The 26,627-nt window shown below is 37.2% G+C and overlaps 1 long non-coding RNA gene across 2 annotated transcripts in view; it reads right to left on the bottom strand.

The window, feature by feature from the left end:
• The window catches only part of LOC130456424 (uncharacterized), a 44,957-nt gene extending 18,641 nt beyond the window's left edge, over positions 1-26,316 (bottom strand). For both annotated transcript variants that reach the window (XR_008915255.1, XR_008915256.1), the window contains exons 1-2: positions 23,389-26,316; positions 9,364-9,432 (exon numbers count right to left, since the gene is read on the bottom strand). This is a non-coding gene — a long non-coding RNA (uncharacterized LOC130456424). The remainder of the gene's footprint in view (positions 1-9,363; positions 9,433-23,388) is intronic.
• Between the last annotated feature and the right edge of the window lie 311 nt (positions 26,317-26,627).

The raw sequence follows: 26,627 nt of genomic DNA, 5'->3' as shown, positions 1-26,627 counted from the left end.
TTCATTTTATGAATAAAGAAGTCTGAAACTTACTCATTCCCTTCTCAACTGGACTGAAACCTACTTCTTCCCCCTCCCAACCTGGAAATCCCCTAAACTTTCCTGCAACTAGAAATTATATTACCTAATCTTGTATATTGAATTGTTTCTTGGTTAATTATTTTTGCTATAATTAATTGATCTTTTGGACATATTTGATTGTGTTGGGGGTTTAAGAATTTCCTTCACTTTGTGTTTTGGGTCTTTAGACTCACTGGGGAGTTCATTGAGCATTGCTTTTTTTTTTCCCCAACCCTTATCTTCTGTCTTCAAATCAGCACTAAGTATTGGTTCCAAGGCAGAAGAGTGGTAAGTGAGGCAATTGAGGTTAAGTGACTTGCCCAGGGTCACTCAGCTAGGAAGTATCTGAGGCCAGATTGCTTTTTCACTGCCTAGTCAACAAAATCACTTATAGCCATATTGTTCTTCAGTTATTATTTTCTTGTTATACCAGAAATCTGCAAACTTTCAATGCTCCCAAAGTGGTTTGACCTGACATAAAGTCTTCTCACTGCCCTCCTCACTGGTCTGAGCTCTGCAAGTTCCTTATCTGCATTTGGATCTGAGAAACACACCTGTGAGTTTGCCCCTGGCTGACACACCACGAATCTACTGCTCAACTTGGCCACTGATCATCCAGCTGGAAAGTGTGTAGGTTCAGAATAACAGAGCTTTAGCCTCACCTTTGTTTTCAGATTCCTGTTCTGTTTATTCTACAGCAGGCTTCTAGAACCAGAGACTGGAACTGGGACCTTCCTCTACTCCTGGGATTAGAGCCAAACACTGTTTGGCTTCTGCACTTATTCCTTGCTTTGTGCCTAAGATCCCCAATCGTCAATCACCCGTGAATTCCACCCTTAGACCCTATGACCTCATTCTGCCCTAGAACTTCGAACTTGGGTAGGGAACAACAGAACTGCCAATGGGCACCTTTATCTTGCACCAGATAAGGGTGTCTTATCAACAGCTGGGACCTCTTCTGGTGTATAGCCTCAGTCTTCTTTCATTTCCTCCATTTCATTCCTTACTGAAATGTTCCAAGCAGCACATGGCTACGAAGACCTCATTCCTTCCCAATGTCAATAGATAGACCTCTCCATCTGCCTTCTTATGCTGACCTGGGCTGGAAAAATGGCTTGTGATTTTTTTTTTCTTCTTGGATTTCCCAATCAAGACTTGATCTTGGCAGTTTTCTACATCTTTAGAGAGTTGTGATAGGGAGTTCGGATGTAGTCATTCCTGCTACTCTATTATCTCGCAGCAAAGAACAACTTCACTGTGGTACAGAGCATTGCAGGAGCTAGCTCTGTCATGGGTAGAAGAAAGAGCACTTTCTGAAGGCAAAAGACCTGGGTTCAAATCCCAGCGCTTCTACTTGCTACCTCTATGCTCTTAGACAAGTCACTTAACTTCTCTAGACCTCAGGTCCTCATCTGAAAAATGAGTATTACATCAAATGATCACTAATGTTTCTTTCAGTTATAGAATCCTGTAATTCTTATGAACTCATCATTTCATACATGGAGCCCTTCCTGGTTCCCATAGTCATCAGTTCCTTACAGATGCTAAAGAAATTCCTGCCTGCTATCCACATTGAGGGAAAGAATTATGGGAGTAGAAATGCAAAAGCAAAACATGATATCCCTTATCACATGTCTATTTGGGGATGTGATTAGGGGTTTAGACTTTAAAAGATCGCTCTATAGCAAAAATGAATAATATGGAAATAGGTATCAAATGACAACATTTGTACAATCCAGCGGAATTGCTTGTCGGCTCCAGGAGGAGGGAAGGAAGAGGGGAGGGAAAGAAAATGAATTGTGGAAATGTGGGAAAGTATTTTTTTAAATAAATAATTTTAAAAATAAAAAAATTCTTATCAGCTCAAAAGCAGCAGGCTTAGATAACAAGTATTTTAATAAATTTCAAGGCAGCTTGGTTACATAGGCTGGCAAAACAAATTCCCACCATAGACATGTCTGAAATCTGCCTCTTTTAGCATTTTAGGACAAGAAATTAAGCATCTCTTAAGTGCCTATTATGTGCCAGGCACTGTGCTATGTGCTCTAAAGATATTATTTCAGTTTTTCTTCACTATTACTCTGTGGATTGTTATCTCCATTTTCCAGTTTAGGAAACTGAGGCAGACAAAGTTTAAGTGACTTGCTTGCAACTAATAAGTGTGTGAGGATGGATTTCAACTCATTTTAAGTTCGTCATCTGTCTTTCAGGAAGTGAATGAAGTGTTTCTTCTTCATTCTTTTGAATTCCTGATTTCTCATTCCATTATTGTGAGTTCTAGAGTTTTTCTTTACAATGTTATTCTCAGGGCAGCTAGGTTGCTCAGTAGGTAGAAAACCAGACCTAGATATGGGAAGTCCTGGGTTCAAATTTGACCTCAGACTCTTCCTAGGTGTGTGCCCCTAAGTTACTCAACTTCTATTACCTAGCCCTTATTGCTCTTCTATCATGGAATCAACACACAGTATTGATTCTAAGAAGGAAGGTAAGGATTTTTTAAAAACCATAATAATTGAAGTGAGGTAAACTAAGTCATTGATCAGAAAACCTGCTTCTCACTGGGGAAAGCAGAAATCAGAAATGAGCTTTCCTGTGAAAATCAGTCAGCTTAGAACCAAAACAACATACAATCAGGATCCATGAGAAAGTAATTCCCTTACTAACAAAGAAGCCAGTCTAGGATGAGATACACAATGGAATGTCCTGACCTCATAGTAATGATGAATCTGGCTTCTAGACAATAAGGCTTGCTTGCTTCATCAGTGTTCTATCTTGCACCCTATAAAAAACTGCATTGTAACTTCATTCCGAAGCAGCTTTCACTAGGAAACTCTGTCCTGGCAGTAGGTACATTTGTTAATCAATAGATTAATAAATAAAAATTGGTTCTGTCAATGTGGAATCTAGAAACCCCCAAACTTGTAGCCTAGTAAGATCTGATCTTGTCAGCCACTTGGCTTGGGCTTGGCCCCACCTGACAGGGATTGTCTTTACCTTGGGGTCCATTATTCAGTCTGAAACTGCTAGCCTGAGATTCCCTTCAGGGTGGATTCTCACAGGAACGGGAGGGGGGGGGGAACGACAAGAACAAGCTTTGGGGTCTCCAACTTACAAGCCAGTCCTAAAACTTGGGGTTCATCAGATCTTATTAGGCTACACATTCAGGGGCTTCTAAATTCCATGTTGACAGTTCCATTAATTTGAACTTTGGGGTGTCTGGACTCGCTTTATGAGTCATAATGTTGTTCTTATTGTATAATTGTTCTGGTCCTGCTTACTTTGCTCTGTGTCAGTTTATAAAGGTCTGCTCAGTTTCCTCTGAAATTTTCCTTTTCATCATTTTTTATAGAATAATAATATCCCATTACCTTCATATGTCATACTTTGTTTAACCATCCTAAATCATAGGACAGCCCTCTAGATCCTAAATTTTGACTACCACAAAAAGAATCCATCTAACTGTATGATTGAAAATCTGTTACCCTAAAAAAGAACTACATATCCCAAGAGCAATGACTTCCTGTCATTATGTACTTCCTGTAGACAGAGGATAAAGGGCGTGGGCTTTGGAGGCTCCCTCTCTCTGATGTAGAATCAGCATTGATGGTGGTGAGTGGGGTTGACTCAAAAATGGCTAATCAGCCATGGGCACGTGGTCTTTATTTTGTATCTTCTTCATTCCTGGATTTCTAATGATCATTAATAAATCTCTTAAAATATAATATTATTATTGAGATTTAATTTTAACTTTTACAAACTCTCTTCCAACAACGTACCATCAGGGACAGAGCCCATCGAGCTTCCTCTGTCAGATTGCCATGTTCTGTCTTCTGCAAGTAATTTTTCTCATCACCTCTTCCTGGGTTTTAAGTCCCTGCCTCGTCTTATGCTTGACTTTCCCCTCTTTCTGTCTTTTTAGGCTCCTCTGCTTCTGTCATCAACACCAACTGCCCCCAGCAGGGCAGGCAAGCCAGATTAGCTAAATCACTAAGATATGCCTCATGTACTGGGCAGACTAAACCCCCCCAAGCACCATCTCCCTTTTGCAAGGTGATACAGTGGACAGAGTGCTAGGAGTCAGGAGGACCTGAGTTCCAATTCAGCCTCAAACATTTTCTAACTATGATCTTGAGCAAGTCACTTAACCTCTGTTTGCCTCAGTTTCCTCATTTCTAAAGTGAGAATAATAATAGTACCTATTTTCCAGGATTGTTGTAAGGCTAAAATAAGATAATATTTCTAACATCCTTAGCATAGTACATTGTACATATGTACATTGGTACATAGTAGGCCCTAAATAAATGTTAGATTTTGTTGTTGTTATCTTAATGGGAACTATAAAGATTCTGAGCCCAAGAGCACTGGGCTCCCCAGACTACCATTAATTACTGCTGCTGGTTCAGCCCTTGTTGCTATCATCAAGAGAAGTCACTCTTACAGAGAAGGTGTACAAAATCTCTACCAAGAACAACCTCTGACTAGCAGTCACTGATGGGCAAGTGAGCCCCAGAACCCTGAACTAGGTAGCTTGTGCCTCCCAAAAGTGCAGCAGCTCTGGAACACTGGACCTACCCAAAACTAATCTCTACTGTATCCTCCAACTGAAGAGAGATGGTACGTGAGGTGGTTTGATCTGCCTGGCACATGAGGGATCCTATCTGTCCCTCAGAGGTTATATCTTACTGACTTAGTTCAACTGGCTTACCTGCCCTATGGGTGACAGTTGATGTTGATGGTAGTAACAGAAGAGCTTCTTCTATTCCTCAGGCCAGGGAAGCAATCCTTAAGGAGATATAACCTGGCAATTTCCTCTGCAGATGTTACAGTTACCATCTCCTTAACACCATAACTATTAAAGATTGAGAATATAAATTATATTCACCAAAATCCTTAACACTACCATCTGGTTCAATATCACCAAAAGATGCCACTTTTATTAATGGAAATAACACTAAGGAAGATATATTACCATCTGCTTTGCCTTTGTTCCCTAACAGCCCTAGTCTTTTCATTTGATTTGAAATTGAAACCTTCTCTAGGTATTACCTCTCCAATTAGAATATCACTTTCTTGAGAGCAAAGACTCTTATTTTTCTATTTCTATCCCCAGCACCAAGCATAATGCATGAGCACATAGCAAGCATCTGATAAAAACCTTTTCTGTTCATTCATTCAATATCGACAAATGTCTACTGTGAACATAGCATTGTATTAGATACTGGGAAAAAGACAAAAATTAAGTAATCAGTGGTCCTAGACCTGATTAAACTGACAATCAAGAAAGGTAATACAACCAATGGTGAAGATGGGATTAACTCTCCCCTGCCTATTTTTTAGATTTAATCACCAAGTGTATACATCCCACTTATCCTTACATATGGGGAGGTCTGTGACCCATGTGTGCTATAGTGAGTGATGAATAAGAATTGACTGACTGCCCTCTGGGCTGTCCTAAGGAAATTTATAGACTATAATTGGTCCACATAAAGTAGAAGGAAGGCACAGGAAGTGACAAAAGGAAGGGTCTTTAAAAGTGACAAGAACTTCCTGTGACCAGCTCTTTCACCTTGGAACTTATCCTTGAAGGAGCTCTGGCTTGGGACCTGGGACTGCTCTTTGATCTTCCTCTAGGACTACCACGTGGGTGAGTGTAAAGGGCTGATTCCTTCTCCCTGGCTTTTCTGGAGGTACTAGCCTCTGGAGAGGCCCCTCCTCCTGGAGGAAGCCTCATGGCTTCCTTGTTTAATTTACCTCTGGGCCCACTTGGCTGGGGCCTCTGAAATTCTGGCCTGGACAGAGTAATTACCTACTCTCTCTCTCTCTCTCTCTCTCTCTCTCTCTCTCTCTCTCTCTCTCTCTCTCTCTCTCCCTCTCCCTCTCGCTCTCATTTCCTTACTTTCACTCTTTCTCCTTTTGTAAATAAACTACCAAAAAAAGTCATTCTGACTGGAGCAATAATTTCTGTCGACCACATTTCTCATAAATTTAGACCAACCTTTTTATTTTTAATCCTTACACCACAAAAATAATCAACATAGAAAATTATGCATCACAAATGCATAAGAAATTTGGAACCAAGAATTTTATGGAGTCTGAAAGAGGAAGGACCGTTACTGGTGGGTGACAAAAAGATAGGGAAAGACTGTACAAAGGAAATGGCATCTGATCTGGGCCCTAAAGGTCAAAGAAGATTGCAATGGGCAGTAGAGGCTATGGGAGAGAGAAAATTCCAGGTGTAATGAACACCATGAGCAAAATCAGAGAAATAGAACAGCATGGGCAATGCACAGGAGATGGCAAGTAATGCAATTTGGGGTAAAGAAAAGCCCACATGTAAGGTAGGAAAGACAGGGAGGTTCTAGACTATAAAAGGCCTTGAATGTCAAAGTTAGGGCTGTGAATTGTATTTGATGAACTATTGTTTAAAAAAAAAAATGCCAGTGAAGGATTTTGAGCTGGGAAGTGACATCATAAGATCTGAGCATAACAAAGTCATAACAACTAGGACAATTTAGAGGAGGACAGGAAGAAAGAAGATATAGGAAAAAGAAAGAAAGAAAAGATAGAAAGGAGAGGTAATAGTATATAGCAGCAGTGGGCACATAAACAAGGTGATGCTGAGAGTGAGGAAATCTAATTCCCAGAGAATCTAGCCTTTACTGCTGAGGGAATAGCCAGGAAAGGGCAAAAGAGAGGTCCCCAGAAAAGGTATCCACTGTAACAAGGATCTAAAGTATAAGGGCCAGAAATGTAAGGGGTAAAGATAAAAGGGTTGGACTAAATATATGAGTGTGGTCACCAGAAATTATTACTCAATTCCAAATGATTTTTTATGGTAATTTATTTACAAAAAGAGAAAGAGTGAAAGTAAGAAAATTAGAGAGAAGAGATATTTACTCTGGCCTGGTCTGAACCACGCAAGACTTCAGAGGCTCAGTAAAGGGAACCCAGAGGTAAATCAAATAAGGATTTTAGCCACAAGGCCTCCTCTAAGGTGAGGGGCCTCTCCCTCTTTGGAGGCTAGTACCTCCAGGAAAGCCAGGGAAAGGAGTCAGTTTTTTGTTGTTTTTTTTTTACTCACCCAGGTGGTAATTCTAAGGGAAAATAGGAAAGCAGTCTGAGGTCCTCAGCCAGTGCTCCTCCAGGGTCCAGTTAAAGGAAAAAGCCCTTTTTCACAGGAAGTTCTTGGATTTTTAAAGACCATTCTTTTTGTCACTTCCTGTGTCTTCCATCCATTTTTACGTGGACTGTTTATAGTCTATAAATTTTCTAAGTACTGCCCAGTTCTGATTCATCACCCATTTTCACACACGTGGGTCCTAAACCTCCCCCACTTAAGGATAAGTGGAGTGTATATGTTTTTGGTGATTAAATCTAAAAATGGGCAGGGGAGAGTTAATCCCACATTCACAAAAGGAACATGAAGCACAGTGCAGAAATATCAGCAACCTCTGAAAAGAGTCAGAGGAAGTCTATGCAAGCATCAGATATTGGCTCTTTGGAGTAAAGTCCCATTTACTCACCGGTTATGGTCCTGGTCTATAATAATACAGTGCTATTTTTATAGTTCTTTAAAGTTTGCAAAGTCTTTCACTTAGATTGTCTTATCTAAGCCTTACAATAATTGTGTGAAGTATTATTTTCCCATTTTATATATGATGAAGCTGAAGCTCCAGAAGGCTAAGCAATGTAGCTATAGTCCCAAAGCTGGTAAGCATGAATGGATTAAGCAGAGCATAGGTCTTGCTGATTCCAAGTCTATCACTCTATCCACTATGCAACATAGCTTCTCACTATGCTAAGGATGTGTTGTAGATGACATGGAATAATGAGAGCATGGATTCTGATCTAAAAGAGGTTTTAGAATTCAGCTAATGCAATCCCTTCATTTCACAGATAAAGAAATTGAAACCCAAAAAGTGACTTTATTTGTTCAAGGTCATAGAGGTAGTCCAAGGTCATAGAGTCCGGTTTTGAACTGAGGTCCTCTGAGTCCAATTCCAGTGCTCTTTCTACTCTCTTCTTATTTAAAACACACACACACACACACACCCCCCAAATATCACTATTAGGCCTATATCCAAGGAGATCAAAGGAAAAGGAAAAGGACCTATTTGTACAAAAATATTTACAGCAGCAATTTTGTGTTGGCAAAAAATTAGAAATTGATGGGATGCCTATCAATTGAGGAATGGCTGAACAAGTTGTTCTTTATGATTGTGATAGAATACTTTTGTATTATAAGAAATGATGAGCAGGATACTTTTGGAAAAACCTGAGAAATTTTACATGAACTGACACAAAGTGAAGTGAACAGAACCAGAAGAACATTGTACACAGTAATGGAAATATTATACAATGACCAATTTTGAATTTCTTAGCTATTCTCAGCAATACAAAGATCCAAGATAATTCCAAGGGACTTATAATGAAATACACTATCCAATTGATGAAATCTGAATATAAATCAAAATATACTGGGTTTTCTTGGACTCTATTTTTCTTGGTTTTGATTTTTGTTTTTATTTCCTTTCACAACATGATTAGTGCATGACTGCACAACTGTTATCAAAATGTTAGCCTTCTTGGTCAAAGGGGAGGGGAAGGAAGGGAGGAGGGAATTTGAAATACAAAATTGTAAAAAAAAACAAAGGTTAAAAACTGCTTTTACATGTAATTGGAAAAATAAAATATTAAGAATAAAAATTTATAATACACACACAAAATTAAGTAAATATCTAGAGTTAGAGAGGATGTATATAGGGCAGGATTAGCCCAATACACAGAGAGAATAAATGAGTGCTTCACACTGATCTTAAGGGATGCCAAAATCCTACTTGCCCCAAAACAAAGAGTCAGAAGATCTTGGTTCAGATCTTGATTTTGTTATTTATTAACCTATATGACTTTGGTCTACTAGAGGTTACTTAGCCCCTCTAAATGTAAGGGACAGAATGTAAGGGGTTAATATAAAAGGTTGGACTAGATTATTTAAGAGTAGGGTCACCAGGAATTTAGTCAAATTCCAAAGAGATTTATTTTAACATTTTATTTATAAAATATAGAAAGAATGAAAGTAAGAAAATCAGAGAGAGGATAGGGTAAGATATCTAGCCTATGCATTAAGTATTTTGCTCTGGTCCCTGGTTCAACCCAGGCAGGACTAGTTAGACCTTAGCCAGAGGGGCCTCAGCCTTGAGCTGAGGACCTGGGGATGCAAGAAGCCTCTCTCAAGAGGGTAAGTCTCTCCTGAGGCTAGTCACTTCAGAAAATTCAAGAAAGGAGTCAGCCTTTTTCACTCACCCCATGTGGTAGTTTTAAGGAAAGCAGAAGAAGTTGGAGATCCTCAGTCAGAGCTCTTCCAAAGTCAAACTGAAAACAAAAGACCGAAAAAATCTTTTCACAGGAAGTTCTTGGCATTTTTAAAGACTATTCCTTTTTGCCACTTCCTGTGCCTTTCTTCCATTTTATGTGTACCAATTACAGCTAAAGCTTTGCTTAGAACTGCCCAGGGAGCAGTCAGTCCATTCTGATTCGTCACCCACTATCTTACATGTGGGTCACAGACCTCACTCACTTTTAAATTAAATCTAAAAATGGGTAGGGGAGAGTTAATTTCATCTACACATAATCCTCTTTTCCCCCCATCTATAAAATGATGAGATTAGATTTGACATGTCTAGGGTCTCTTATAGTTCTAAATCCTATGATCCTACAACCTCCCCACCAGCTTAAAATCCCCAAAATTTGAGTCATTCTTTGAAGTTTAAAGGCCTGGAAAGCCCCTATGAAAATACAATTAAATTACCTGAGATAAGTGAGGATTAGCTTTCAATTTCATGGAGGAGGAATTTGAACAGGGCCTTAAGATAAACAGAATTGTCAATCCTCAGAGATGGGGAAGAAAAGGCATTTGAAACAGTGATCAAGGTCAATAATGGTCTACCATAAAAAGAATTCTTGTCCTGGGTGAGGGATGGATCAGATTAGATGATATCTGATCTGCCAACATCTACCCTACTTATGCTTGAGCAAATTGCTTGAGCCAGGCCCTTTCGGGGCATCATTTTTACTATATGTAAAATAAGGGAGTCAGACTAAATAATCTCTTGGCTTCATTCCAATTCTGCTGTTCTAGGAGTATGAGTCCAACTACAAATTCAGTTAGGTATATTTATTAAGTACTTACTGCAAGCCTAACTTCTGCACCCAAAGTTGAACTCTGGATGCCCTATCCTGCCATTACAGAGATCCAAGATTTTCAAATATTCAAATCTAAGCCAGGGGATTACACGCTCTGACAGGCCCTTCATAGCTGGCTAGACTTGAATGAAAGCACTGTTAGTGTGCATATCCAATTGTCAGACAATAAAAACCTGAGACAGGTAGCTAACACATTGAGCAAGCATCAACTCTAAGCAAGATTTCAACAGACTAAACACAAACTTGATCTTGTAAGGTAGAATTCATTTATTATGGGTGTCATGTCCTACCCAAAGGCTTACTAAATCAACTTCATGGATGCAAGATAAGGAAGGCATGGCTATAACTATCCCCTTGTGAAGCTGGGGGAAGTAGGGGGCATTGGGAGCAGAGATTGGAGAAGGGGAGAGAGTGCTGCAAGCTCATCGCCAGCCAACAAGGAAATAAAATCTCCTCCAGAAGCTAAGACTCCCTTCATTGACAGGATCCAGAACAAGGAAGGTGATGATCGCATAATATTCTGTGCTTAGACTATAAATGAAATGGCATATAAAGATGTTGCTACATTCAAGGGCGAAAAGAGGAGGATGACCAGCCATGCCAGCTAAGGGTCAGGGGAAGAGAAGGGAACAAACGTTTGTATAGCACCTACTATATGGCAGGCACTGTGCCAAGTGCTGTTTTTACAAATAGAATCTCCCTTGATCCTCACAACAACCCTCCAAGGGAAATGCTGTTATTCTCTCCATTTTACAGTTGAGGTAATTGAAGCAAAAATAAGTGATTTTCAGTTCAAAGAATAAGGGCGGTTCAGAGTAGAAAAGAGATGGAAATAGCATCATATTCTTCAACTCCTCAAAGGGCTATTATGTGGAAGAGTGGTTAGATACGTTCCCACTTGGTCTCAGACAAAACTAGGAGTGACAGGCAACATTTGCACTGAGGCATTCTTTAGTTCTACATAAAGAAATAAGCCCTTATCATTAGAGATGTCCACATGCAATAGACTGTCCTCATAAGGCAACAACACATCTTCAAATACAGACAAATGACTAATTATAGGGAGAATTTCCTCAGGTACATTCTGTGATGCAGGTCAGCATTGGGCATTATCTTTCTCCCAAGAACCAGTCTGGCTAGGCGATTGGAGGAGATGAACTCTGCATCAGTAGAGAGAGTACAACCATGCTGATCCAATCACAGATCCTTAGGTGGAAAGCTCTGCCTATCATGCTGAAGGGTGTTTCCCACAACAAAAGGATAGTTTGTGGTTCCTGTGCACAATATGCTGACAGTCTAATTGGAGGGAGACAAAGAGGAGGGAAGGAAAGGGAATAAGCGTTAATAAATACCTAGTAGGTGCTGTGAATCTTAATGTGTGAATCTTAAAATTTCTCAGACTTGTGAATGTTAAAAATTCTCAGACTCTACCTTAGAACATTTGGTTAAGACCATTCCCCATTTTAAACAATGAAGGTACTTGATCAGGAATGTGAGAACTCTAACATTACTCCACCCATACTTAAGCATACTTTAGGGGAAGATAAAGTTGTAAATTCCTTACTGAACAATGAAAAAGTACTTAACCCATACTTATAGTGAGGCAAAAGCCCTTAAGCTAGGTCTATTTTTAGATCTAATACATAAAATTTAGATCTAATAATAATCTAATACATAAAATTTAGATCTAATAATAAAAGGGTGCTAAGTACCTATGAAGGTCAAATTAATCACTAAAAGGTCAGGCAACTTGCAAACTTGCAAGGGACAAGCTTAACAAAGGTGTGAAGTTTTAGTCTACTCAGGTGTGAATTACTCAAAAGTTTTAGTCTACTCAGGTGTGAATTAAGAATGGTCAGACCTTTGGAAAACATCTACTGTGATTGGTAGATGTGAAAACTTAGGGGAGGTGACATAGGAGAAAATTCTCTTTAAAAGGAGGCCAGAAGGCCTCTAAGAAGGAAATTCAGCTATGGAGCTGAATTGGAGGCTGGCCTCTCTCTCAGTGGCTGAAAGGTAATTCAGCCTTGGAAGCTCCTGAGCTAAGCTGGAGGGTCTCTCTGAACACTAGAATCTTGCTTGGGAAAAATCTTGTTGTGAGTGGATTAAAGACTGACTGATCTCTTTCTTAAGGCTTAGGCCTAGGCTGGCATAGTGCCAAGGACTCTGTGTAGAGAGCTTTACAATTATTATCTTATTTGATCCTCATAACCACATTGGGAAGTAGTTACCATTTATTATTTCCATTTTACAGCTGAGGAAACTGAGATAAACAGAGGTTGTGACTCCCCTAAAATTGTACAGCCAGTAAGTGTCCGAGGTCAGATTTGAATTCATATATTTCTAACTCCAGGCTCATGGTGCCACCTACATACACACTTTAATAAGTAGAATTCTAGGGGGCAGCTGGGTAGCTCAGTGGATTGAGAGCCAGGCCTAGAGACGGGAGGTCATAGGTTCAAAATTGGCCTCGGACACTTCCCAGCTGTGTGACCCTGGGCAAGTCACTTGACCCCCATTGCCTAGCCCTTACCACTCTTCTGCCTTGGAGCCAATACACAGTATTGACTTCAAGACGTAAGGTAAGGGTTTTAAATTTAAAAAATAACAATAATAAGTAGAATTCTAAAAAGCAGTAATTTGTGCACTATGGATAATTGGACAACACAGAAGAAGTTATTCATAATGGGTTACATACAATGAATCCAAAAAGAAGTAGAATCATTTTACCCATAAACAAATCTCTTTTATCCAGAAAGATTTAAAATGCTTCTCAGTGGGAAGTCACAGGAAGATGGCAGAGTGTTAGGACCTAGAAGAAACCAGAATCTCCACAAACCTCCATAAAGTTCATAAAATACGCCACCAGGAACAATGATAGTGAAAATCAAAGAGAAGTCATTATAGGTCTCCATCCAGTCCCGGATTGAACAAAAAAAACTGCCAGAATCCTTTGGAGGCTCTGAGTAAATATAAGGTAGTGTAGGAATATAAGTTAGGGATAGACTGGTTTCAAAGATTAGTTAAAAGAAGGGAATTTTGATACCAGCCCTGGGAAAGGATTCTGGGAAGGAGAAAGGAATTGTGGGAGTTTGAACTGAAAATAACTAACTTTACTTCCTTCTTGGATTTCCTCTGAGTTGGAAGTGGGTTGGACTCTCTGCCTGAATTTCCACCAAGCTGAAGGGTTTTGCTCTGAGAGATTTTCCCATGATAGTCAAAAATTCATGGAGAAATTTTGGACTTCTTGGTAGAGAATTTATTTGGAGGAAACCATTTTTCCCTGAGTCCAAAGATCATCTGCAAGTGGTCCATCTGCCAGAAATCCTCTTGAGCTAAGGTAATCCAAAAATTTTCATCTGTTACTTTGGGTTACTTAGTGCAGCCAAACCCAGATTTTCCCTTTCCTTTGCTAATCACTAGTTGGAAGATTAGGGTAGAGTCAGATAGCATGGGGAAGGGTTTTAGGTAGAATAGGGAACTGTAGGCAGGGCCTAGAGAAAAAACAGAAGGCTCTCCTTTCTCTAGAGACTTAGAAGTTGGGTGCAGTTAGTTTTAAGAATGTTAGGGTCTTACCTAGCAGTTTCCCTCATTCCCTTTTATAAAATGAACTTTGTTTTTTAGAAGCTTTAAAGTTTGTGCTTTATGGGATCTAGGGAGTTCCTAGGTAGGTTGTATCATCTCACATCCCTTTAGGACAGCTCCCCATTATAGTAGGTAGAAGGCAAGATACATAATACCAAGTATCTAGGAAACTCACACCCTCCTGAGACACACCAGACAGTAACCAAGCAGCACAGGGTCTAGGTTGCCTTGTTGAGCCACAATTGGACATGGTGCCAAACCAACACACTGTACTGGGTTTAGACAGTGTCGCCTGTGGGTGGGAGAGCTGGGCAAGGCCAGACCAATGCCTGAGCACAGCAGAACCCAGGTGACCTAGGACTTGTCCCTAAGAGGAGGTGCCAGGTGAACTAGGGCAATACCTATAAACAAAGCATCCGAAATCTTATAGAAGACCTGCTGCCGAAGCAATAAATTGCATACAGTTACCATGGAGGTCTTTCAAAGTTATATTAAGGGATGAAACCAACTTTGGCTTTGGCACTGTGCAGAGAGAAAATTGAGAAGTCAAGGCCAAAATCTAAACTGAGCCATCAGGTGAGCAATTGCACCCAGGACCAAGCATTGCCCACCCCATCTATTCTGAGAATACAGAAAAGAGCAGAATCTGACCCAAGCATAAATCCTTAATGCAGATTCTGAGGCAGATTTGAGCAAATAGGAGAAAATAAACACAATGAAGAAATACTATGGACCAAGAAAAACACAAGAAGAAAAAACTGATGAGTAACTTTTTACATCAGATCCAATAAAACCTCAAAGGAACAAAGAATCCTGTCCATGAGTATCACCGTATTAGAAGAAATAGAGCAAAAAATAGAGAATATCATGATCAATGAAATGACAACTAAGGAAGTAAGAATGGCAAGGAGAATTAATAGCTTAGAACAGACAATAGCAAATCTTCCTGAAGAATTGCTCTCCCTGAAAAACTATAATGTACCAAACAGAAAGCAACATGACCATAACAACACAAAATATTAAAACCAAAAAGAAAGATTTAAAAAAGAAGAAAATGTAAGATATATATATATTCTTTACCACTACAAAAATAGCTGCTATAAATATGTATACATATGCATATATTTTTTTCCAAAAGCAGTTTAATTTTAAAAAGTGAAGATTCCTGAAAAAACTGGGGCAAGCCAGAAGTACACTGTGTGTGTCTGCCTCCCTCACAAAGAAACACAATCGTCCAAAAAGCTATTTAAGTTTAATACAAATTTTATACAAAGACAATACATATATTTTTATAGCTATAGATATATAATAAAAACAATTAACCTGAAAAACAGGTCAAAGAAAAATAATTTATGAATGACTGGATAACTTGAAAATTATAGCCAAAATAAAAGGCCAGGATACCATATTTCAAGAAACTGTCTGGATCCCAAATATGAAGTGAAAATAGAAAAAATCTACTAGTCTACTTAAAGAAATCTCATAATATATAAATTGTTTTCCTAATTCTGCTTACTCTTCCCTTCATCATTGTATGCAAGTATTACTAAGTTTGTTTAAAACTGTGCTGTTATCATTTTTATAGTGCAATAATATTCTACAACAGTCATATACTACTATCTGTTCCCCAATTGACGATACCCCTCCCCTTGGTTTCCTGTTCTTTGCCACTACAAAAATAGATGTTATAAATATGTTCACACACATGGGTCCTTTTCCTCTTTCTTTGAACTCTTTGGGGCATGGACCTAGTAGTGGTATGCCTACATAAAAGTGGGTGCACAGTTTTGTATATTTGGGGCCATAGTTTCAAATTGTTTTCCAGAAGGGCTATATCAGTTCAAAGTTCTGCCAGTATTAAAGAGTCTATTTTCCCTCAGTCCTTTCAACACTATCATTTTCCTTCTTTTTTTTCTCATGTTTGTAAATCTGATAAGTATGAAATGGGCCCTCGGTATTGCTTTAATTTGTACTTCTCTAATTAGTAGTGATTTGGATTATTTGTTTTAAACCCTTAACTTCTGTCTTAGAATTATTATTAAGTATCAATTCCAAGGCAGAAGAGCAGTAAGGTCAAAGCAACTGGGGTTAAGAGACTTGCCCAAAGTCATATAGCTAGGAAGTATCTGAGGCCAGATTGGAGGAGGGGGAGAGAGAGAGAGAGAGAGAGAGAGAGAGAGAGAGAGAGAGAGAGAGAGAGAGAGAGAGAGAGAGAGAGAGAGAGAGAGAGAGAGAGAGAGAGAGGGATATATATATTCCATTTCTATTCACTGAGCCAATTAGCTGCCCCAGAAGTATTTCAGTAGCTTGGGTTCTTCTTTTGAAAACTGCCTCTACATGTCATTTGCTACACTATTGATGTATAGCTTTTCTTCTTATATATTTAAACCCGTTTCCATATATTTTGGATATGAAATCTTTATCAAAGAAATTTGCTTCAAAGGTTTTTCTGGCTATATAATTGCATTGGTTATGTTTATACAAAAATTATTTAATGTTATATATTAAAAGGTTCATTTTATCTTCTATGATCCTATCATTTGTTTGATCATGAACTTATCTGAAAGGTATTTCTATCCTTGCCCCTTTCTTTTGTTTATGTGACCCTTCTTCTATCTGTCATGTAACAAATTAGAGCTTATTTTGGTATATAGGGTAAGATATTGGTCAATACCTAATTTCCACCAGACTGCTTTACGGTTTTTCCAGGAGTTTTATCACAAAGCAATTCCTCATCCCAGTGATCTTTGAGCTTATTGAAAAATATCCTACACTGTTTCTTTCCTTCTTCATGTTTTGGGTTCTTTAGATACACTATAATGTCAAAAAGTAATAGTTTCATTTATTCTTTTCCTATGATTATTCCCTCAACTTTTTCCCCCTGTAGTGTTGCTATAGTTAACTTTCTGAAACTGTTTACAAAATAGTATTGATAATGGACATCCTTACTTTACCTCTGACCTTACTGGAAAGGCCTCTATTCAATCCCACTTATTCTTATGATTTCTAATTTGTTTACAGAAATGTGTATTGTATTTTATCAGTTTTTCAGTATCTCTTATTATAACCATATGTTTTCAAAATCTTTTTTATTGATACAGTCTATTGTGTTACAGCTTTCTTCATAAGGTTATGACTCTACATTCCTGATATAAATCTAACCTAAATAAAATATATAATAATTTTCATGTCATTGTAACCTCTTTGTTAATTTCATTAAATAAGTTTATGCTGATTGCCATCAAGGCCTATACTTTCTTTCTCTGTTTTGTTTCTGTGGTTTAGGTATGAAGACAATATCTGTACCAAAGAAAGAGGTTAGAAGAGTCTCATCTTTTCCTGTTTTTGCAAACAGTATTTATGTAATACTGGAGCTAATTGTTCTTTGAATATTTCATAGAATGCACTTAAAATATTTCATAGAATGCACTTACAAATCCATCCTGAGGTTTTAGAGGTTCATTTGTGCATCATTTTGTTTTTTCATTTCTTTTATTAAGATTGAAATATTTAAATTCTTTTTTCTTTTTTTTAAACCCTTACCTTTTGCCTTGGAAAGAATACAGTTCCAAGGCAGAAGAATGGTAAGGGCTAGTCAATGGGGGTTAAGTGACTTTCCCAGGGTCACATACCTAGTCTTTTTGTCTTAATGTGGGCATTTTGTATTTTTGAAAGTATCTATTTTGTCTAATATCAATTTTGTTATATAATTGGACAGATTTTATTATAGATTCCTTTATTTTACTTTCTATTATTGGGATTTTACATTTTTCAGTTTTGATACAATTTTGTTTTTCTCTCACTTTTAAAAATAATTTTCTTGTTGTTCAGTTATGTCCAACTCTTCATGACCTGATTTGGGGTTTCTTGGCAAAGATGTGGTTTGCCATTTCCTTCTTCAGCTCATTTTACAGATGAGCAATTGAGGTAAGCAGAGTTAAGTGACTTGCCCAGGATCACATACCTAGTGTCTGAGGCCAGATTTAAACTCATTAAGATGAATCTTCCTGATTGTAAGCCCAGTGATCTATCCAATGCATCACCTAGCTATTAATCCATAAAACCATACTAGCTATTTATTTATCTTATTAGGGCTTTTTTTCTTCAGAGGACACACTCCTACTTTTATTTCTCATTTGATAGAGTATATTTCAATTATTTTGTTAATCCCTTCTTTAATTTTCAGCATTTATATTTTAGTGTTTAACTATGTTCTTTCTTTGTTGCTTTTCTAGTTATTTTACTTGTATACATACTTGATTCTTCTTTTCTTTTTCCCTTCAGTTGACAACTATGTTTAGAGGTATACATTTTCTCATTATAACTACATTGTCTGTCTCAAAAGTTTTTATGTGTTTTTCCATTCTCATTATTAAAAATTTTTGACTCATTCTACATTCTGAGTCTTTCACTGTTTCATCAAAAGGAGCGTAGTGTGTCTCACCTGAAACCCTAATTACTTTATCCATTATATTGATAAGAGTTTTTCACAATAGTGTTCCATCACATTTATATTCTCTCTATATATAATAACTTGTTCAGTCATTTCCCCATTTATGGGTATTCCCTCAAATCATCATTCTTCATCTTCACAAAAGTAGCTATAAATATGTTTACACATCCTTTTAGTTTATTTTGCTTTAGACCAGTCCTCCCTTTAATCTATTATCCTTATAATTCCCTCTTCCTCCACACCTACTCTCCTTTCCCTTCTACTTCTCTTTTGAGTGAAAGGGATTTTTGTATCCAACTGCATATGTGTCCTTTATTGTTGTTCATTCAAGTTTACCTTTTTATGCTTCTCTTCACTTTTCTGTTGAACTTAAAAGTTTCTCTTCAACTTTCGTCTTTTTATCAGGAATATTTGGATATTCTTTGTTTCCTTAAAGATCCATTTCCCTCTCTGTCATATTATATCCCATTTTTCTGGGTAAGTTATTTGTGGTTGCAAGCATATATCCTTTGCCTTTTGTAATATTGTATTGCAAGTACTTGGCTACCTTATGGTGAAGTCTGCTAAATCGTGGCTCCTAGGTACTTGAATGCTTTCTTACTGCTCACTAGCAATATTTGTTTTTACTAAAAGCTCTGGATTTTGAATATATTTTCTGAGTTTTCAATTTCTTAGAAGATTAACTGTAGATTCTATTTTCACTTTGCTTTCTGGTTCTAAGAAATCTGGGCAGTTTACTTTTAGGATTTCTTATAATAGGATGTCTAGGCTGTTTTTTTTGTTTGTTTTGTTTTGTTTTGTTTTGGACATGGTGTTCAAATAGTCCAGTGATACTTAAAAGTTTTTTTTTCCCTTTTGGTCTATTTTTGAGATCAGTTGTTTTTGCTATGAGATATTTTACATTTTCTTCCTTCTTTTTCAGCCTTTTGACTGTTTTCTTAATTCTTGCTGCTCATAAAATCCTTGGTTTGGTCTGTTTGTGTTTTCAGGGAGTTTGTTGTTTGGACAAAGTTTTATACCTCTTCTGTCAAGTGATTAATTCTCTTTCTAATTCTTTCTTCTAAGGCTCTCATTTCTTTTCCTAATTTTTTCCTCAATTATTCTCATTCAATAACTTATTTTGTAAATTCTTGATTCATCTCTTCTAGAAATTCTAGTTGAGTTTGTACCAAGCTGTTGTCTTTCTCTGAGGTATTGCTTTCAAGTTCTTTTCTTCTTCTGCATTCATGATTTAAACATCCCTGCCATCATAAACTCATTATTCTGATTTTTTTTTATCCATTCTTCCAGTCTATACCCTGAATTTAGATCTGATGTTAGAGCTAGTCCTGGAAGAAAGGTCTAGGCTTCTATTGTTGCTGCTTTCTTGAGGTATTAAGTTTTGTGTTATACTAGAATCTCAGGAATAAGCTGGGATTTTTCAAGCTTTTAGTACTCCCAAAGGGGTATAATTTGGGGCAAGATCTGATTGCTGGCCCCTGGTCTAAGCTCTCCAAGTTCCTAACATGGGGTTTGGGACTATGCAAGAGTAAACTGCTACTAGACTTTGCCCCTAATAGACAACTAGAAAGCTCTATTAGTTCAAAGTAGCAGAATTATTGGCTTCCCTTTGGTCCGCATTTCCTGCCTTAGTTATACTTGTATAATTTTGGCTAGGTGCTCATAATGAGACCCTTCTCTGTGGTCAAGGTCTGGGTCACATCACCAATGCTGCTGGCATCTGAAATTTTTCCTTTCTTCGTATACCACCTAAGGATTTCCTACCTGGAAAACCAACAGAAGATACTGACTTATTTTCGCCCTGGAACCATGACCCAGGATTGGGTAGTGGGAAGCAAAGCTGTCAGTTGGTACCTATCCACATTTCAATGCTCCAATATGTGGGCACTCCTTTTGTGCTAATGTACAACATCTTCCTGGACAGTGGGTGGCTCCACACATTGTGTTCTCTTCCTCTACTCTGTCATCAGTGTCTTCAGATCTCTGTCTCCTTATGCCAGCCTGAGCCAAAGAATTCACTAAGACATTTTCTGGATTTTTCCATAAGAATTCAATCTGCTGCATTCTATAGGTCTGTTTAGAGGGGCTGTCGATGGGAGCTCAATTGTATTGCTTCCTTCTACTCTACCAATTTGACTCCATCTCCAAAGTATGGCTCTTGTAATCAACATATTGTTGGAGTCTATGATCTAATACATGTTTTTATCCTCTTCCATTTTATAGGTGATTTCATTCTATTCACCTTTAAGTTTTGATTTCTGACTGAGTATGTTTGTCTATCCTGTCCTTTTATGCTTTTTTTTTCTTTCTTTGTCCCCAACACCCTCCTTTAGAAAGAAGAAAAGGAAAGTGATAGGAGTTTGCTTAATATTAATGATCTATAATTGAAGTAATTTATAACCCTTTCTCATGAGTCCTATACCCAATCACAAGTCTTTTCAAAGGTTTTATTTTTCTTCTTTCTCTAATTTTGTGGAGGGATAGAATAAAATAGAGGTACCTAAAGTGTTATCAAAAAAAGGAGGAAGAAAAGAAATAAAAGAGGATCATGGAAGTACTTTTAAAAAATACACAGACAGGAGAAGGAAATAATCAAGCAGTATAGCTTTGAAAGCAATGTTACATGAATTTTATGAAATATGACTGCTATAAGAAATGATGAATGAAATGGTTTCAGAGAAAACTGGGAAGACTTTTATAAACTGATGCAAAGTAAAGTGAGTAAAATTAGGAGAATATTTTAATAGAAACAACAATATTATAAAGACAAATAACTCTAAAAAACTTGGAAAATCTGGTCAACACAATGACCAGCCACAATTCCAGATGACTCATGATGAAACATGTTATCTATTTCCAGGTTGAGAGCTGATAGATTCAGAATGCATACTTAAGTATCTTTATTTTTTATTTTGTTTTGTTTGACCATATATATTTGTAGAAAGTTTAGATTTTTTTTTCTTTCTTTCTCAATGAGAATAGTGGGGAAAACTAGGAGGGAGAGAAGGAAAACTTGAAAATTAAATTAAATTAAATTTATAAAAAAAGAATTAGGTATTAAATTTGTGGCACATTTAAAAGGAAAAGCAAGCTATGCATAACAGAAATTCACTATTTCATGTATAATCCTCTTTTTCTATTCTGCTTATATATGTAATTTTATTTTGTGCTTATTAATTTCAGAAATATATTAAGAATTTTTAAAGCATATCAATATTAAACTTCCTGATTGATTCAAATAACTCATTTAAATCTATGATTCATAGTTTACATATTTGTAGAGTGAAGGGATTAGATTAGATTATCTTTGAAGTCTTTTCTCAATCTAAATCCTACAGAATAAAATGAAATCTCTGTGGGCTGTAATAGTCAGGAAACATTCTGTTACAATGTTAGAAAATACACCAGGCCTTGAAGTGGGATTTGCATACTGTTGGGTATAAATAAAATTACTATAATTTGAAATAATGTTTTGAAAGCTCTAGGGGAGCATACTATTTTAAAGAAACTCTGTGGTTCACACTTTTGCAAAGTAAATTCTTATTTTATAACATGAGTTATTCTCTCCTTATGCATCAGTTTTGTATGCTCAGATATCCATATGTTCATCTGGGCCTCATGTAATCAGAATGTCCTATGATGGATTCATTTTGTAAAAGTTAAAATTAAATATCAATAATAAAATATTATATTTTAGGAGATTTATTAATGATCATTAGAAATCAAGGAATAAAGAGGATACAAAATAAAGACCACATACCCATGACGGATCAGCCTGTTGAAAATTCCACTCACCACCCTCGAGCCAAGACACCAAAGAGAAAGGGACCCTCCATGTCCCCATCTAATATCCCCTGTCTACAGGAAGTATGTAACGACAGGAAGTCAGTGGGCTCCCAGGAAGTGTGGTTCTTTTTTAGGGTAACAGATTTTCAATTATACAATTTGAATTAGTTTAATTAGAATTTCTGCTTAACTTAGGGTTCAGAATAATTTTTATGTTTGATCTAAGCCTAGTATAAGTCATATTTGGAGAAATAAGAATTGTATGGAACTCATGGATATTATTTAGTATATCCATCTTCATTATCCAAGTATCCTTGGAGTCAGAGAGTTCTGAGCTCAAGTCTTATTTTGGATTCATACTGGGTCTGTGACCCCTAGCAAGTCCTTGAACCTTTCAATGTCCCAGGTATCTCTCTAAATCTATAAATTACAAAGTGGTTGTCTATTTGCACAGGTACACAGGGATTTCCACACTAGGAATTCCAAATACCTAAGAAGTCTCCAATACTTGTTAAAAAATAATTCACTAGACTCCTTTTTTGATTTTTCCTTACAGAGTAAAGTCTAAAGGAATCTAGTGTAAGAGAGGATAGACCTAGGTTCTCAAAAGCTATGACAGCTCTTGCTGATTCTCCCAAACTCTTGTCAAAATTCTTTTCCCAGTGAACAAGTCTGAAAGTGTCTCCTCCTACACAATAGACTCTAATGTATCCCTATTATCTCCAGAATCAAATATAAAATCCTCTATTTAGCATCAAAACCCTTCATAACCTCACACACACACACACACACACACACACACACACGCGCACGCACGCGCGCGCGCGCACACACACACACACACACACACACACACACACACACAAGATACTCCATCTATTGTCTTTGGCATTTTCTTTGTCTGTGCCACCAACATATAGAATATTCTCACTCTTTATCGCTGCTTCCTTCTGGTCTCAGATAAAATCCCATCTTCTATAGAAAACCTTTCTGATCCCTGCTAATTCTAGGACCTTTCCTCTCTTGATTATTTCATATTTATCCTGTTACTTATTCTTGTTACAGGGTTGTCTTTGTTGTCTCTCCCATTAGGCTGTGAGTTCTTTGAGAGCAGGGACTGTATTTTGTCTTTCAGTATATCCTCTGCTCTTATCAAAGTAAGTGGCATAGAGTAGGTGCTTAATAAATGTTTATTGCCTGGCTGAGTAGTAAAGAATCTGTTCATATTAATTTTATGAAGATTAATTACAATATATATATTGCCTGAGACCCAGAAGACCATATGAGAAGAGGTTGCTTACCTAGTTGACTGAAATGTGGTGAATTTTCCCATGACAGGTAAAGGGGTAGATGAACGAGTTAAGTGGAATGGCTACCCACATTAATGAAATCACAGGTCCTTGATGTATTCTTATATTTCCCTGCTTTCCTTGAAGGCTTATCTTATTGCCAATCTTAAAGGACTTTGAAAATGTGACTTGTTGTACTTGGTCAGTCTATTAAAGAAAAAGAATAGGCAGGAAAATTCTGGTTGGTGAAGTGCCGAGGTCAGGGTCCAGCCCCACTCGCAACTCCAGGGTTCCCGGCAGGTGGCCAACAATCAGTCAAAATAAATAACATAAAATAAATAACAAATGGAAGACAGCTTAATCATTATGGCCATGGGACTGCTTTGCATCTCTGAGCTGCTCCAACATTCCCAGGCTTGGGATTTATTTTATATCCATATTCTTGGCATGCAGATACACAAAATCAAAGAGAGATAATTGGAAAAGTGATACATTAACTTTTAACAAATCACTTGATTAACATTCTATATTTTTGTATTGTGATTACAGACAGAATGAAGGTTGCACACAAGATAAATGATTTCGTCACAGGTGGCTTACTAGGGAGTTTGAGTTTGATTTATGTAATTGAGTCACTGAGGCATATTGAAGCTTAGTGTACCTATACTGTACCTGTACCTATTTTATGGGCCTCTATGATTGATTTGTGTGCTGGCTTCATGAGAAAGTTTTGGGTTTGGACTGTAGCTGCAGTTTCACTGGGAATTATGTACCTAAGTAAAAGTTAACTCATGATAGTCTTTTTGGGATTGGGTTTAAGGGTCTGGTCTTTTGGTGATGGTTAGGAGAATTAGGGTACAGGTGTTTTGCTCTTGCATTATTTCTTTTGAGAATAGGGAGAATAATAATCATGTCAATTCATAGGTAAGGGTCATTGATGAAAGAAGTCATGCAAGGGGGATAGAGTGGGCAGTCACATCTCGCCAAGGACCACTCTGTGGTCTCCCCGGCTACGATGCATGACTCTGTCAAGGCATCATGGACTGATGGCCACCAGCACATCCCCCTTTCTTTTTTTTTTTTTTGAGCTGAAGAGACTTCAGTTCAATTTAGACTTGCCAAATGTGGACCCTAGGTATCGGATGAGGACTGGAAAACAAAAAAGAATAAGAAAAAATAAGACAAGAGCAAATCCACAAGCAATAAAGGTGTGGGTCAAATCACTGTTGAAGATAAGGGAAGAGATGGTATCATAAAATGAATTAGCAATGGATGAGGCTGAATAAAGGGAGGTGCCAGAGTGATAGATATCCATGATTTGTCTGCATTGTGTGGACTCCTTGTGCAATGAGTGCAGTGATGCCCAAAATAAAGGGTGTAATGAAGGGGTTTAGGATGGTTTAAACTGTGGGAAATCAATTGTAGGGCATAAATGTTCTGGACCATCATACCAGTCAATAGTCATATTAACAGGAATCATAATAAAAGGTGGTTATTTAACAACAAATACAATGGTAGCAGGAATGGAGGGATTAAGACAATTTGTTAAAATACATAGCAAGAATTTCTATAAGTTGTGGGGGAAACACATTGTACAATCAATACATAGGCTTGAATGGGTTTGGAACTTTTCTTGTCACTAGGGCACAGTAATATAGAGGGGGGAGAGAGAAGCAATGAATTTCCACAAAGAAAAATTAGTAATGGGAGATAAGGGGCTTTCAATGGCAGAAATACCTGGTAGTACAGATGAAATGGCTAGCATGGCAAGAATTAAGGCATTAGTACAATCAGGAGGTATAAATTGTTGCTTGTCCATTCTTTGTTTTGCTTGGGCTGCAAGTGTCCCAATTTGTCCCCAAGTTGGTAGAACATCTTGTTTTAGCACAATCTCTGTATCTGCATTCTCCCAGGCTTGTTGTTGGGATGGGAGTCATGGCAGGAACGGGTGAATTCTTCTGGAATCCAAGTGTGTATGAGTGTACCTGGGGGGAAACACAAATAGATCCTTGCCCCCAAAAGAGGGCTGGAACTACCAATAATTAATAATAATACTTTTCCAATTGACTTTTTGTCTTTTTTTTTAATTAATTTGAAATTAGCAAGAGCTTTGGATGTATGTATTGGGCCATTATCTGTTTTGAAGGTTTGAGAGATGCAGAGAGCATACTGCTTCAGTAGTATGAATAGAAGTAAAAATTTGATTAGAAAAGTTATCCAATGTTACACAGATGGGCAGGATTTAACATGTATTCCAAATAACAATTATTAATGTTGATGAAATTTTAACTGAATTTTCTTTTCATCTTCATGGATCTTATTTTTGTCTGGACTCACTGATCTATGTGGTCCATGTTGCTTTGAATATGTCCTTTTATTAAGAAAAATTTTGGTGGAACTACCACATTGTGAAATAAATTCTTTTACTTCAGGAAATATAAAAATTCTTGAGGTCTTAACCTTTTATTTAAAAATTTTGATTATCTTTCCTTATAAATAACTAAATTATGTTTGTAACTTTAATTGTAGAACAATCAGAATCTCAGTAGTGCAAGGGAAAGGATTTTGTTTAAAAATATACATGCATAGTCTAAGCAGTAAAATCAATAAAAGCAAGATATAATGGATGTAGTTATTATTATTTTTTAGGAACAAAAAGTCTACCCATTATCAATAATACTACAATTGTCATAATTTGGAAACAGGTTGCTTGCATGTTTACATAACCTAGCAATTGTTAGAATATTTACCTCAAATAAGTGTAAGGTTCTCATTAACTTTGCTGCATAGAAGCTTTATTGATATACATGTCACTATTGTGATGAAAAACTATCCTATCCTATCTTAAAGTCTATTTAAAATTAGTATAAAAGAACTTTTTTAGTGTTCTCTCTAAGAATTCTCTTTTGTAGTAGGAAGAGGGAGGGGTAACAGGTACACTTGCTGTAACAGGAGAAAGGGGGGGGGTGAGTGTGATGAAACAGGTTTACTCAAAAATTAAAATAAAATCTTTAATAGTTTTATTTTAAAGTCATAGGATTATTGTTTTCAAAATAATATGTGTATTACCATACATAAAGGTGGATAATGGAATCTCTTTTCCAATAATCAATGAAATTATTTGTAATCAAAAACTGCTTCTGTTTGCCAGCTAGTGAATGATTACTTAACTCTAGCTGTGGAGAGAAAGAAGGAATGGGGTAGCAAGGACTCAGAATGAGTCATCAAGTTTGTATCCTAGCAATTCTAAA

The sequence above is a fragment of the Monodelphis domestica genome, chromosome 1 (genome assembly GCF_027887165.1).
Source record: "Monodelphis domestica isolate mMonDom1 chromosome 1, mMonDom1.pri, whole genome shotgun sequence".
Classification (NCBI taxonomy): Eukaryota; Metazoa; Chordata; class Mammalia; order Didelphimorphia; family Didelphidae; genus Monodelphis; species Monodelphis domestica.
The sequence above is the reverse complement of the archived record's forward strand: the minus strand, read 5'-3'. Positions and strand labels throughout refer to the sequence as shown.